We start from the raw sequence: 15,810 nt of genomic DNA, 5'->3' as shown, positions 1-15,810 counted from the left end.
AGCGACATCTTCCCAGCGCGTTTTCCTTCCCGAGGAGAAAATCAGGCGGGTGGGCCTGTTGGGTGAGGGAGCACCTGCTCAGTTCTGATTCGTGTTGGCTATCATAGACATCCAGCCCATTTCACAGGCCATAGACACACGTTGGCTCATAGTTGAAACTTAGAGGCCTAGTTAAACTGTTCCAGTGTTTCACAGAACTGATCGATGCTGACAGGCGATCAACTTCACAACGTTCTACTACCCTAGACATTCTGCTGTGTAGTTCTTTCCTTTAACTATTGCCTGTGGATTACAATTTTTTACGTGCACCAACCGGCCGCCACGCAAATATCGACTAATCTGCAGGACTGCCCGCTAGGGGCGCTCACGAGCATAGACTGACCTTAAGTTTAGACGAGTGGTACCATTCTTAGGTTTGGAATATTCTACTAGTTCACACTGATTACTGATTCTTGCAAGGGCCCTTGCTAATCAGATTGAGTTATTACTGACTTATTGTGTTTGCATTTGAACCCCATGCCTGTTGCCTCTGAGTTTCTATATACTAAACGCACTTCATATATTCAATTATATTCACTGTGTGGAGTATATTTTCTTGCCTGGAGGAGTCGCTTCGCATAGCAGGTAATCTATTGTCATATAGCCATTGCATGTGGTGTGCCTGCTGTTGTGACTCCGGCCCAGCAGGGGTCACAAGATCACATTACCAGATTTCTGATGTGCCAAGGGCGGGTTCGAGCTAATTAAACAGGGGTGAGCTGAGCCAGAGAGAGTAGATCCCAAACTAATCAGCGGCTATTTCGGGGGTGAGCGCTACATGCAAACTGCACCAAATACAAGTAAGAGTCATCATAAGGGGTCACTAACTGGGCAGAATATAATAGAAAGCTTAGACATACTGGCTACATTGATAAGGAGCGTTGAGGGGCATGGTTTACTACTGCCTCTGAAAAAGGCGCAAAAGGAAATTTAATAATACTTCTAAGGCCCCGTACACACGGTCGGACCAAACCGATGAGACTGGCCCGTCGGACCGTTTTCATCGGTTCACCTCTGAAGTGGCCGTACGGCCTGATATGTGTACACACCATCAGTCCAAAATCCGATTGGGTCAGAACGCAGTGACGTCAAACACACGACGTGCTGAATAAAACGAAGTTCAATGCTTCCAAGCATGCGTCGACTTGATTCTGAGCATGCGCGGGTTTTGAACCGATGCTTTTCTGTACTAACCATCGGTTTGGTCCGATTGGGCAGCGGTCTATCGGTTCGGTTTTGAAGCATGTTTAGAAATTTTGGACCGAAGGAAACCAGACCGCTAGCCTATACACACGGTCGGTTTGGTCGGCTAAAAATGAACTTCGGTTCATTCTCATCTGACCAAACCGACCGTGTGTACGGGGCCTAAGGACAAAGGACAAGTACAAGCTAGGATGCTTCCACTTGGCATCTTCCTAGACAAAGCCTTGCAAAACTGAGCAATTAGTGAATCCTCCTGTAATGGTTTATGTATAAATATAGTAAGGGCTGCTATTTGGACTTTAAGGGTGTACAAGGCCAGCCCTTTTTACTGCCCCATCATGCAGAAATTCTAGAACTGTAGCCATAGCCAACGATAACTTATTATTTCCTGATAACCAAGAAAAGAGAAAAGTATCAACTACTCTGTCAAACAACCCCTTGGATTCCAGGATTTCCTCTTCAGTAACCATGTGGCTAACTTGAACATTTGTAACCAGAGATTTAAGACAGTACCTTGGGAAATCAGATCCTATCTAGTAGGATGTATCCATGGGGGTACATCAACTGGAGAAAACAGTAGAGAACCATGCTCTTTTTTAGCGAGTATGGGGTGATCAAGATGTTTTTTCCTCCTGTAGGAACTTTTTCAAAACTTGCAAAAGTGGACCGTAGGGAAAACATAACACAAGCTGAACTGTCAAGGATTTAGGAGGGCATCCACTGCCAATGCTGGATCTCTTGGACTCAGTGACAAGTAAAGACAAGTTTTCGTATTTTGCATTTAGAATCAACAGTGTTTTTTGTCATGGGGAGTATTGATTCTATTTGACCTATTTATAAACCTATACGGCGCAAGTTTTCATTATATTTATTTCTATTTTTCCTCCAAATTTTAAAGCCTTTTCTTTTTCCTGAGAAATGTCTTATGCCGCGTACACACGATCGGTTCGTCTGATGAAAACGGTCTGATGGACCGTTTTCATCAGATGAACCGATCGTGTGTGGGCCCCATCGTTTTTTTTTCGGTGGAAAAACTAAGAACTTGTTTTAAAATTATCTGATGGTTAAAAAAAGATAGAAAAAAACGATTGTCTGTGGGCACGTCCATCGGTTAAAAATCCACGCATGCTCAGAATCAAGTCGACGCATGCTTGGAAGCATTGAACTTCATTTTTCTCAGCACGTCGTCATGTTTTACGTCACCGCGTTCTGACACGATTGTTTTTTTAACTGATGGTGTGTAGGCAAGACTGATGAAAGTCAGCTTAATCGAATATCTGATGAAAAAATCCATCAGACCGTTTTCATTGGATGAACCGATCGTGTGTACAGGGCATTAGAATGTATGGCCAAACAAGGTGTAATTCAGAATTTTCAGAAGAGAGAAGCATGAGAAGAAGCTTTTCTTAAAGAGGAACTTTGGTCATTTAAAAAAAAAAAACATATACTGTAGCAGCTGACTTTTAATAAACAGTTATTTACAAGTCCAAACGTTCAGTGCTGTTTTAACTAGTCTTTGTGGCCCCAGCACCGCCATCTTCGCTGTGGGAAGCTGGCTGTGACTTCCTGCTATTTCACAAATGGCTCCCCACTGTGCAAGCATGAAAGAAGGTATCTAGGAAAAAAAGGGGGAAGAGAATAAGCGGAAATTCCCGTTTAGGTGAAGTTCTGCTTCAAGGCGGTGTAATCGATTGTCTTTTTCAACTTTGCCATCTTTCTTCACCAGCCTATCAACTTATCCCCATTTTGTACTCTGCATTTCAACATCACATATTAGCACATCAATTTTTTCTCAAATAGCCAAGGGGTTTTTACAATCTTTATAAATAGGCTTGCTAACCATTAGTAGCCAATAGGGTATGTTAAAGAGATATTGTTACTTTGCCACTGTTTAGCATTCAGGGATAAGTCAAAATGACTGTAAAAAAGCTGCCCCACTGACTCATTGACAGCTTCTCTTTAGAGATGTTATAACTTAAACTGCTTTTGTCATAAGAGGATAGGCTACCATTGCTGGCTTTCGTCTGAAAATGCTAGCTGTCTACAGTAGGTGTTTGTGATATTGTGTTTTTAGCACGACAGCATCGCGCTGATTCTCGGCGACATGGTGCCGAGATCTCGCCGACATCTCGCACTCACTGGAATAGTGACAGCACATCCCAGCAAGCGCGTCATAGAAGCGACGGGAGATCCGACTTGGATTCCCGCCAATTCTACACGTGTGCAGCGTTTGTTATGAATCCTGAGGGGGAAGTCCTCGCCGGATTTTAAATAAAAATCCGGCATGGGTTCCCCCCTCAGGAGCATACCGGGCCCTTAGGTCTGTTATGGGTTGTAAGGAGAGCCCCCCTACGCCGAAAAAAACGGCATAGGGGGTCCCCCTACAATCCATACCAGACCCGTATCCAAAGCACGCTACCCGGCCGGCCAGGAAGGGAGTGGAGACGAGCGAGCGCCCCCCCCCTCCTGAGCCGTACCAGGCTGCATGCCCTCAACATGGGGGGGGTTGGGTGCTCTGGGGCAGGGGGGCGCACCGCGGCCCCCCCACCTCAGAGCACCCTGGCCGTTGGTTGTCGGGGTATGCGGGCGGGAGGCTTATCGGAATCTGGGAGCCCCTTTAATAAGGGGGCCCCCAGATACCGGCCCCCCACCCTAAGTGAATGGATATGGGGTACATCGTACCCCTACCCATTTACCTGTAGGAAAAATGTAAAAGTTAATAAACACACCACACAAGGGTTTTTAAAATAATTTATTTTTCTGCTCCGGAGGCCCCCCCTGTCTTCTTTATTAGCTCTGTTTACCAGGGGGGCTTCTTCTTTGACGTCTTCGGGTGGGTGGGGGCCGCCGTCTGGTTCTCTTCCACCGCCAGGGGGGGTCACTTTTAAAAAAGCCCCCACCCCCCAGCGGGTTTCCTCCGGCGTCTTCGGCGGGGGGGCTTCTTCTTCCGCTATCCCGACGGGTCTTCTCCGCTATCCGGGGGGTCTTCTCAGCTCTCCGGGGGTCTCCTTCTATGTTCGCCGCTCTCCGCTGTGAGTTCTTCTTCCGTGCTGTGACGTCATGTTCTTCAGTTCTCTTCTTCTCCCGATGTTGACACGTCGCCTCTCCTCGCTGCAATGGCGGGTGCATCGGACCTATATAGGCCTCACAATCCCATCATGCTCTGTACCTACCCATGTGATACCTACCGGTATCACATGGGTAGGTACAGAGCATGATGGGATTGTGAGGCCTATATAGGTCCGATGCACCCGCGCACCCTTCATTGCAGCGAGGAGAGGCGACGTGTCAACATCGGGAGAAGAAGAGAACTGAAGAACATGACGTCACAGCACGGAAGAAGAACTCACAGCGGAGAGCGGCGAACATAGAAGGAGACCCCCGGAGAGCTGAGAAGACCCCCCGGATAGCGGAGAAGACCCGTCGGGATAGCGGAAGAAGAAGCCCCCCCGCCGAAGACGCCGGAGGAAACCCGCCGGGGGGTGGGGGCTTTTTTAAAAGCGACCCCCCCCGGCGGTGGAAGAGAACCAGACGGCGGCCCCCACCCACCCGAAGACGTCAAAGAAGAAGCCCCCCCTGGTAAACAGAGCTAATAAAGAAGACAGGGGGGGCCTCCGGAGCAGAAAAATAAATTATTTAAAAAACCCCATATCCATTCACTTAGGGTGGGGGGCCGGTATCTGGGGGCCCCCTTATTAAAGGGGCTCCCAGATTCCGATAAGCCTCCCGCCCGCATACCCCGACAACCAACGGCCAGGGTTGTCGGGAAGGGGCCCTGTCCTCATCAACATGAGGACAGGGTGCTCTGAGGTGGGGGGGCCGCAGTGCTCCCCCCTGCCCCAGAGCACCCAACCCCCCCCATGTTGAGGGCATGCAGCCTGGTACGGCTCAGGAGGGGGGGGGGGCGCTCGCTCGTCCCCACTCCCTTCCTGGCCGGCCGGGTAGCGTGCTTTGGATACGGGTCTGGTATGGATTGTAGGGGGACCCCCTATGCCGTTTTTTTCGGCGTAGGGGGGCTCTCCTTACAACCCATAACAGACCTAAGGGCCCGGTATGCTCCTGAGGGGGGAACCCATGCCGGATTTTTATTTAAAATCCGGCGGGGACTTCCCCCTCAGGATTCATAACAAACGCCGCACACGTGTAGAATTGGCGGGAATCCAAGTCGGATCTCCCTTCGCTTCTATGACGGCTCTGTCTCCATCGCGGCAAGCCAGCTCGGCGCTGGCTCCCGCGATGGGGCTCGTAGGTGCTCAATCTCGCCGAGAAAGAGAGCGAGATTGACACAATATCGGGTTCACCTACTGTAGTTATGTCTGACTTAACAGAACTAAACTTACCTTTGCTTCAGCGGTCCCATCCCTCGCTGGCATCTCTGCTGTGTGCCGGTCTTTAGCCATCTTCACTTGTCAGTGTGGGCTAACGTTACCCCTATACATATGCAAAAAAAAGCTCAGTTTACATGATGACACTTATTGCAGAAGAGACATTTGGGTTGATTTACTAAAGGGAAATTTACCCTGAACTACAAGTGCACTGCAAGTGCATTGTAAGTGACTTGTCAGGCCCCATACACACGTCCGAGGAACTCGACGTGCCAAACACATTGAGTTCCTCGTCGAGTTCAGTGCTGAAGCCGCCGAGGATCTCGGCGGGCCAACTTTCCTCATTGAACAACGAGGAAATAGAGAACATGTTCTCTATTTGGCCCGACGAGGAACTCGTCGGCTTCCTCGCTGAAAAGTGTACACACGACCGAGTTTCTCGGCAGAATCCAGCTCCGATCGAGTTTCTGGCTGAATTCTGCTGAGAAACTTGGTCGTGTGTACGGGGCCTCAGTGCAGTCGCTGTGCAGTAACTTGTAAGTGCAGAGGTAAAGCTCTGAAATTAGGGGAAGCTCTGCTAATTTTACCATCCAATCATGTGCAAGCAAAAATGCTGTTTTTTATTTTCCTTGCATGTCCCCCTCAGATGTACAGCGACTGCATTTCCTATGCATTAAGGTGAAGAAACTTCTGTCACTGACCGGCCCCTGTATTCCCCCACTGGAGATGCACTCTTCCCCTCTGCCCAATTTCTCAGCTCTTGATTTGATAGACTGATAGCTGCACAGCCATTGGCTCCCACTGCTGTCAATCAAATCCAATGGCACGGGAGCGTGCCCGCAAGGTAACCCTGGCCACAGTGATAGTCCAGGTGTACGGTTTCACAATTAATCACTGTTAACATCTTGTAAGTCTTATGGGCCGTACACACGACCGAACATGTCTGCTGAAACTGGTCCGCGGACCAGTTTCAGCAGACATGTTCGGTCGTGTGTAGGCCCGAGCGGACAGGATTCCATCATACATTTGCCCGCCGGGCCTTTTTCCAGCGGGCAAATATTTCTGGACTTGTTTTAAAACAGCCCGCTGGAATCCTGTCCGCTCGGACATGTTCGGTCGTCTGTACAGACCTACTGTACATGTCCGAGCGCCCGCCATCCCTCGCATGCATCGAATGACTTTGACGCATGCGTGGAAGCATTGAACTGGCAGGGCCGCCCACGTCGCCGCATCATCGTCGCGGCGACGGTGCGGCCACGCCCCGCGTATTGTTTACGCGCGGATTTCTGTATGATGGTGAGTACAGCCACCATACAGAAATTCCCCGGGCAGACATGTATGGTGAAAACGGTCCGGCGGACCGGTTTCATCGTACATGTTTGGTCGTCTGTACACGGCCTTACAGGCACTTTTCACTTCATTAGCGCTGCACTTATTTTTCCATTTAACTACGCTAATTTGTCTATTGTTGTGCTGGCTGCTCGCCCATTATTTTTAGGGTTCTAGCGCTGTATTTTTTCTCTCTGTTGTATTCTCATAAAGACATGGATGAATAAGTTTGGGGTGGATGAACTTGACTGGCCTGCACAGAGTCCTGAGCTCAACCAGATAGAACACCTTTGGGATGAATTAGAACGGAGACTGCAAGCCAGGCTTTTTCGTCCACATCAGTGCCTGACCGCACAAATTCGCTTCTGGAAGAATGGTAAAACTTTCCCATAGACTCAGAGTTGAAGCTGCAAAGGGTGGGCCAGCTCAATATTGAACCCTATGGACTAAGACTGGGATGCCGTTAAAGTTCATGTGCGTGTAAATGCAGGAGCCCCAATATTTTGTTAATATAGTGTATATGAGAGTCCACAGTGGTCGATGAGTGAGTGGGATCACAATTTTCCATTTTCCTATTTATTTACTAATGCTGACAGCATAGGGAATAAAAATAGTCAATGTTAACTGAAAGCGTGAAGTTCCTCTTTAAGCACTTTTAAGACAGAGACCTGAAAAAGTATCCTTTCAGTGTCATCAACAGAAAAAAAAAAAAAAATGAAACCAAAACATATGCATTACAAACAGGTATCTAGCTTCTCATAAAGTGAGGTCAGCAAGGTCAGCTCCCATTTTTCTCTCAATACAGTTAAATAATAAATAAATAAATGTTAGTTGCCTGACTGTCTCATTGGTTCTCTTACTTCCACATACTTCTTGAGTTATTAATCAGAACAAGATATAGATGAGGATTTCTAACTTTTCTCTGCCACTCCTCATCTGTTCCAGTTCGATTGGTATTTTCAGAAGGAAAGCAATAGCAGTGCCCATACTTCTACCATAACAGGTTAACTTTAAACAAAGCTTGCATTGAAATATGTGGGCTGCGTTCTCTTCTTAAAATACAAATTGGTGAGCTAACATGCTAATGATTTGGCTTAGAGGGATACCTCCCTGAAAAGTGACATAAAAATGTTACTTATACAAATATATTTTTAACAATATTTTAGTAAGATAGTAGATATTAGAATCTGATCACATGACCCCCTAGTTCTGCATCCTATTTTAAATGATGTAGCCTAAGAGTTGGAAGCTTATGTTGTTAATACGTAACCGTAGAAAAAGAATTTGCTGAATTCAAAAGACATGACACAGGAGTAATTTGCTGTAATTAGCTTATATGAGGAGCAGGAGAGTTGGATAAGTGCTGATGCTGCTGGAGGGCTGTTTCTCCAGTATGTCCTCCAAGCCATGATGACACCACAAGTTCATAAATGCTGCTGCTTTTTGTTGTGTCACCACTACAGATTAGTGCCTCTGGCTGCAAAGCATTATAAGATAACAATCCCCCATTGAAATCAGTTCCTTATGAATTTGGGAAGCACTTGACTAACTGGGGCAATTGTTGATTGGGTATATTCTTTCCATACCTTCAGCAATGAACCTTCACTATCTGCTGGTTGTTAATCAACGCTGCACTCAGAACTTTAGGCCTTTGTCAGATCAAAAGATTTGTCCCTTTGCCCAGTCCCTGGATAGGATAGTGGATTGCTCCACTGACCTCTCTGGAATTTTACCTGAAGATCAGCCTGCTGACTCTACTACTACTACTCTACTCTGTTGTTTGCTGTGTTCTGGCTGAGGAAATACACTGCTCTAGAATCTGTCCTGCCTGTTATTGGCAGCTGCTTCCTGTAACAAATAGTTTTTACTGAATGCTCTAATAGTCTCCCCTTGAGATAAGTGGTATTGTCTGCCAGCATTGCTCTTCTTTTCCCCCCACACAGTAATGAGAGTAGGAAGCCTAGCTGTCACGTCTACCCCAATGCAGGTGATCAGACACTATAGCTGTCTACTGTGCGCTTCACCTATAACAGCCCCCTTTCCCTTAAGACAAGTGGGCCTACCGGTACTTGGTTGCCCCCAGGACTTATACACAATGCTATAGAGTCTGGCTACCATGCCAGGGCAGATGCAAAGTGAGCAAAACCAACAGGTACTTGTAGTTTAGCAGATAGCGTGGTTCAATGACAGTTTAGGTAAAGGCAGGCTGAGTTCAGAGGATAATCCAGTATCCGTTCCAGGTAAAAAGGCAGGCTAAGTTCAGGGGATAGTCCAGTCCAATCCGAGTCATACACAGGGGATCCAACAGAAAGAAAGGCAGACTTATGTGAGGCTTGATCTAGAACAATGCAGGTAAGTCTGTCTCTATCACAAGCAAGGGATAGTGTGTTTGGTTTGCTTATATCAGGTGACTGAGCAGATCAATCATCTAACAGGTGAACACAGACAGGGAAAAAGCAACAGCCAACATCCGGGTGCTGGAATAAGGAACAGGGGCACTAAGTGATCATGACACTAGCACATTCATACAGTTCTTGGACCTGCTAGCCAATCCTCAAAACAGATGGCGGTTAGGTTGTACATCATAGATGTGCGCAACCTACTACATTAGGGTGTGCACCCCAAATCTCAAATACACATGCTTTTCTGTGCGACCTCAGCTCCATAGGGCAGTGAATGAATTGGTCTGTGCTGAGTGGCTTCCTGTTCATTCACAAACTGAAGCATCGCAAACACAGTTTACAATGCTTCAGTAATGAATGGACACAGAAAGTGAGCATGTTCATTGTGTTTATTTAGAAAAGGGAAGGGATGGTAAATTACATATTTACTAGCCCCTTCTCCCACTGTCCATTCTGAAACATCCCCCACAGGAGCCGGGGGGAAGGGGGGGAGAGGAGAGGAGGGAAGCCAGCAGCACTTCAGGGCGAAGGGGCCAACAAGGGGAGGGAGGAGCCTGAACAGTAGGGGAATCGGCATCGCACATAGTGATTAGGGTGTGCACAACTGGCACACCCCCTGCGCACAACTATGCAGTACATGCATGTTCAACTGTTCTCGTAGATCTAAATTTCAAGAGGCTATACTTATAAATCCCATAAATAACCATAGAGCTGAGTATGGGATTGTTACTTAGTGACTGGAAGAATTTTTCTTTTCATTTCAAACATAGATTTTATAATATGATGATAAGTGTCTTTACAATCTGTAGCCAGTAATCCATAAAACACAAATTGAAACCTTTGCATTGTGTGTACAACTAACAACTGTCACTTAAAGAGGATCCAACACACTTTAACACACCAGTTTAAACACAAAACACATGTGCATCATTTTATTGTTTTCAACTTTTTTTGTTAAATTATGCTGCAGAAATGTCTTTATTTATCTAACCTCTTTATTTTATTTTTCATAATTTTTCATATTGTTCATTTTAAAAGCTGTCTTTCTGAAAATAGTGTTAAATGCTTGAATGCAGTTTAATCATAAATGAGTTTAATTCTGCAACATCATGCTTCAATAAATGAGACGGAAATCAGCTGATCAGCAAATGTGAAACCTTATAGCCTAACAATGGCTGCTAATCTCATGGCATTACTATCTTTTGGCACATAGCGTATTAGAATGTAATGCACAGTTATATCTTTTCTTTGTCTTATTGTACGCCTGTTATTCCCAACGCTACTTAGGTTTTGTTTAATTTTTCATAAAGCTCCCACTGGATTTCCGTTGAATGGAGTCTAGGTTCGTAAGATCATATTTGAAACATGAATAGATGCTGGATGCCATAGCATTGTGGGTAAAAAGATAATAAAATCTCTCAGATGTTCCTTTTTACTGCGTGGAGTACATTCCATCTTAATGTCATAATTGTTTCCTCACTACATGTGGCTTATTCGAATATGATTCCAGGATTACCTTGAAATGTGTTTTTCAGCCATTTCTCACAGCAATTAATCTTTGTTAGGAAGAAAGATCCAAGGAAGCCAGAGTCGGGGATGGGTTTTATGTTGGGTTACTGTTTTGTGTTGAAAGAGATATAGGTATACTACACAATGACTGACAAAGCTTCTATATTATCGTTTAGAAAGAGGCTTTAGCAAGTACCTTGTATGATTTAGGATACAAATTATGAAATAGTTTTGTCCTGCCTTTGAACTTTTACCCCAATTTTATGTTGGGAAAAGATGAGTGTTAGAGATCAACATTAAAAGCAGATATGAACTTGTCAAGGGGAGGCAATTACAGCACTCTACTGAGTGATCTCCCTGATCAGTTCCAAACAGAAAAAAAGTGTGTCCAATATATATATATATCACTACTCCCAGAGGAGCTGCTGGTTTGTTTTGGGTGGCACATTTACCTCGTGGCTCCACCGAATTCCTAGGGATGAATGGTGCATATAGCAGAAGTAAAGGAATGTCCGCAACAAGTGTCTTTTGCTGTGCTCTTTATTACCCAGCCGGGTAAAAACAAATAACTTGTGGTGAGGAAAGTAGAGTTGAAAAAAAGAAGGAGAATAGCAAATTCAAGCGTAGCAATAGGGAAACAGTCCTGCTCCCACGTGTAACACTTCTCTGCACCACTTCTGCTTGAGTGGTAATAGCGTACCTGGACAGGCCTCTCTCACTGACCTGGCAGCCAGAGTATCGCTCAAACATTTGAGGAAAAGTCTCTGCCACAGACCCTCCTTGGAATGATCTTAGATTTGAGGAAAAGTCTCTGCCACAGACCCTCCTTAGAATGAACGTCAGGGAGACACCTCTGCCACAGGCCCTCTCTGATTGCAGTTACGGAGGCAATGCTCCTTAGGTGAATTACGCCTGGATCTCCTTCTTTACGTCGCCCAGGTTCCGACTGACAGGTGATCAATCCTTCAGTGTCCGTCTACCTTGATCCCCGGTGGTTTGTTGAAATCCTTCTGGACCGCCAGCCTCTCATTGGCACTCCTCAGACGGACTCTCCACCGTACAACCATACCGATTGGGATCTTCAGAGGTGGGAACCCAGTCGATCACTGGGTCCCCGTCGCTGCTCAAATGCTCTGGACCAACATGGTTCCGGAGCCAGGAACACCGCATGGCACGCACGCCCCGGACAGGTAGGCCATAACGCTGAGGCACCGTGATGTGGTCACCCTAAAGGTGGGTGCCACACTGGACGAAGAAGACCCAGAACCAATGGTGTCTGCCCCATAAATAGCCTCCCCCAGCATGCACAGCAAGGCTCAACCCTCCTAATTGGCCACTGGTGAAGAGCACCCAAACCTTGACTTCACTGCTGCCATCTACTGCACTGGGATGGGAAGAACACCCTAGTACAACAGAATGAGCTCACAGCACAGCCAAGCTGAGACAGAGACCCTGTTTTGAACATAACAATTTGGATCAGTGTCTAACTACACTCTGATCCCCCTTTAAATTTAAATAGCACCAGTACTTTAAGTAACCAGGCGCTACACATATATATCTATTGTAATGTTTGGGGGACCAGCTTGATCGCAGGACACAGGCTTTTTAAATCAAAACTAAGGTTTATTAAACTTAAATGGCTTAGCAGCAGCAAAAACAAAGGAAATAACAGTCTCACCGACTTGTACAGCTCAGAACTGCTATCGCAGTTAAACAGTCCTTGCAGGTAAGTCCTTCAGTAGCAGGCTTTCAGGCAACACACTGCCAAGTCCTTTCACAGCTTTTCATAGCTTCCACAGCTTTCCTTGTCCACCATTCACCATGCATAGACTCTCCTACACTCCTTCACCCTCACCTGCACTTCCTGTCTGCTTTAAACTACTTCCTTACACAGGTGCGTTAACCCTTTCCATTCCCTTAAAGGCACCACAGTCCAAACAGAGGGGAAATATAACGTCCTTCCAGGACCCAGCCATGGCGTCCTGTACATATCCCCCCCCTGTGCCCCAACGCCAAGGAGGTGGAGGCAACAGTGGAGCTCAAACAATGGACTCGGGAGAGGGCATCTGCATTTTGATGCAGTCTCCCGGGCCTATGCTCCACTACAAACTTAAATTCTTGGAGCGCCAGGAACCAACGTGTAATCCTGGCATTAGTCCCTTTACCCTGCCTCATCCATGTTAAAGGGGCATGATCAGAAATGAGCCTAAACTTCCTCCCCAAGAGGTAATACCTGAGGGAATCCAGAGCCCACTTAATGGCCAGACACTCTCTTTCAATAATAGCGTAGTTTTTCTCCGCTGGTGTCAACTTTCTACTGAGGAAGACTACTGGGTGTTCCTCACCACAAACAACCTGTGACAACACAGCTCCCAATCCTACATCGGAAGCATCAGTTTGGACAACAAACTCTTCTGAAAAATTGGGCGCTATCAAGACAGGGTGTTGGCACAGTGCTGACTTGAGCACCAAAAAAGCCTTCTCAGCGTCTGCATTCCACTCCACCATGACCGATTTCCGACCCTTAGTCAGATCGGTCAATGGAGCCGCCAATGTGGCAAAGTTGGGTACGAACCTCCTGTAGTATCCCACCATGCCCAGGAATGCACGTACCTGCTTTTTTGTGAGGGGGCGGGGCCAACTCTTTATAGCCTCTACCTTGCTGACCTGAGGTTTCACCACCCCTCTACCCACAATATAGCCCAGGTATTTCACCTCCTCCATTCCCAAAGCACATTTTTCAGGGTTTATTGTAAACCCCTCTTTCCAGAGAGAGTCCAGTACTGCCTGGACTTTGGGCAAGTGTGACTCCCAGTCTCTGCTAAAAATGACTATGTCGTCCAAGTACACTGAGGCATACTCCCGATGAGGTCGTAAAATCCTATCCATTGCTCGCTGGAACGTGGCTGGAGCAGTTTGCAGTCCAAAAGGCATTCTTTTGTACTGAAAACTCCCCTCTGGAGTAGAAAAAGCAGTTTTCTTTTTAGCAGCCTTAGTTAATGGGATTTGCCAATACCCCTTGGTAAGGTCTAATGTTGTGATATACCTAGCTGGACCTAGTCTCTCAATAAGTTCATCTACCCGGGGCATGGGGTAGGCATCAAACCGTGAAACTTCATTAAGCTTCCGGAAATCATTGCAGAATCGCAGAGTCCCGTTGGGCTTTGGTACCAACACAATCGGGCTCGACCACTCACTCTGCGATTCCTCAATGATCTCCAGGTCCAGCATCTTCTTTACTTCCTCTGAAACGGCCTTCCTTTGAGCCTCTGGGATGCGGTAGGGCCTGACAAAAACTTTGACTCCAGGTTCCGTGATAATATCATGCTCTATGATACTAGTTAGCCCCGGCAAGTCTGAAAACTTCTCTTTATTTCTCTGCAAGAACTCCTTTGCCTGCTGACTTTGGTATTTAGATAGGGTATTTGCTACTTGGACACTCTCCACCCCAACCTGTGGCTCAAGCCTTGCACTAGCCAGGGAGGTCACCGGTTCCCTGTCTGTCCAGGGCTTTAACAAGTTGACATGATATATCTGATACGGTTTCCTCTTGCCTGGCTGGTGGACTCTATAATTGACCTCTCCCACTTTTTCCACAACTTCAAAGGGTCCTTGCCACCTGGCTAAGAACTTACTTTCCACAGTGGGAATTAGCACCGCTACTCGATCCCCCACTTGGAAGTGCCTTATTTTAGCAGCCCTGTTATAGACCCGTCGTTGAGCCTCCTGGGCTTTTTGCAAATGCTCTTTGACTAGCGGCATCACGGTTTGGATCCTTTCCTGCATTTGGGAGACATATTCCAGGACACTCTTATGCTGAACAGGTTCACTTTCCCACTCCTCTTTAACCACGTCAAGAAGTCCGCGAGGTCTCCGCCCATATACCAACTCAAAGGGCGAAAAACCCGTGGAGGCCTGGGGCACTTCCCGGATAGCAAACAGGAGAGCTGGTAACAGGCAGTCCCAATCTTTCCCATCCCTTTGTACCACTTTCTTGAGCATAGATTTAAGGGTCTTATTAAAGCGTTCCACCAACCCGTCCGTTTGGGGATGGTAGACCGATGTGCGTAGCTGTTTAATCCGGAACAGCTTACACACATCGGCCATAACCCTTGACATAAACGGGGTACCCTGGTCTGTGAGTATTTCCTTGGGGAAACCAGTCCGTGTAAACATCTGGAATAATTCCCGGGCAATGGCCTTTGAGGAGGTATTCCGCAGGGGTAGCGCCTCAGGATATCGGGTGGCATAGTCAAGAATCACCAATATGTAGGAGTGACCTCGAGCTGACTTTACCAAGGGACCCACTATATCCATGGCTATCCTCTCGAATGGGACCTCAATTATGGGCAGAGGGACCAAAGGGCTCCGAAAATGAGTCACCGGAGCGGTCAACTGACAGGTCGGACAAGAGGTACAGTATCTCTTTACCTCTGCTTTCAGACCTGGCCAGTAAAACCGGTCGGTGATCCGTGCCTCCGTTTTTTCAACTCCCAGGTGTCCCCCTAACACATCGTTATGGGCCAGGTCCAGAACCTTTCGTCTATATTGTTGGGGTACCAACAATTGCTCTACCACATTTTCTCTCTCCTTGGTAACCCGATACAGCAATTCATTATATATTGCAAAGTGTGGCCACCTCTCATTCGCACCTGGCTCTTGGGGAACCCCATTTACTACTACCACTTGTTCCCGTGCATGGGCAAAAGTGGGGTCCTGCATCTGAGCAGTCCCAAATGCCCCATGGGGAACACCCAAATCCGGCAGCGCAGGGGTAGAGGCCACTTCCTCATCCTCTTCCCCCAGCATTACCTGAAGTGGGAAAGGCTCCTCCCCCTTAGTGTTTTGGTAGGTCTGTGGACCACATATCTTGACATCCTCAATAGTATCAACACTACTTTCATCACCATTAACCCAATCATTAGCATTTTCCCCATCTGGGTCCACATTAACGTTTGGCAGTTCAGGGTTATCCCTCTCAGCAGCAGGAACAGGGGGGCTAG

The sequence above is a fragment of the Rana temporaria genome, chromosome 1 (assembly GCF_905171775.1).
Source record: "Rana temporaria chromosome 1, aRanTem1.1, whole genome shotgun sequence".
In the NCBI taxonomy this organism is placed as follows: Eukaryota; Metazoa; Chordata; class Amphibia; order Anura; family Ranidae; genus Rana; species Rana temporaria.
This window is presented reverse-complemented; position numbering follows the sequence as displayed.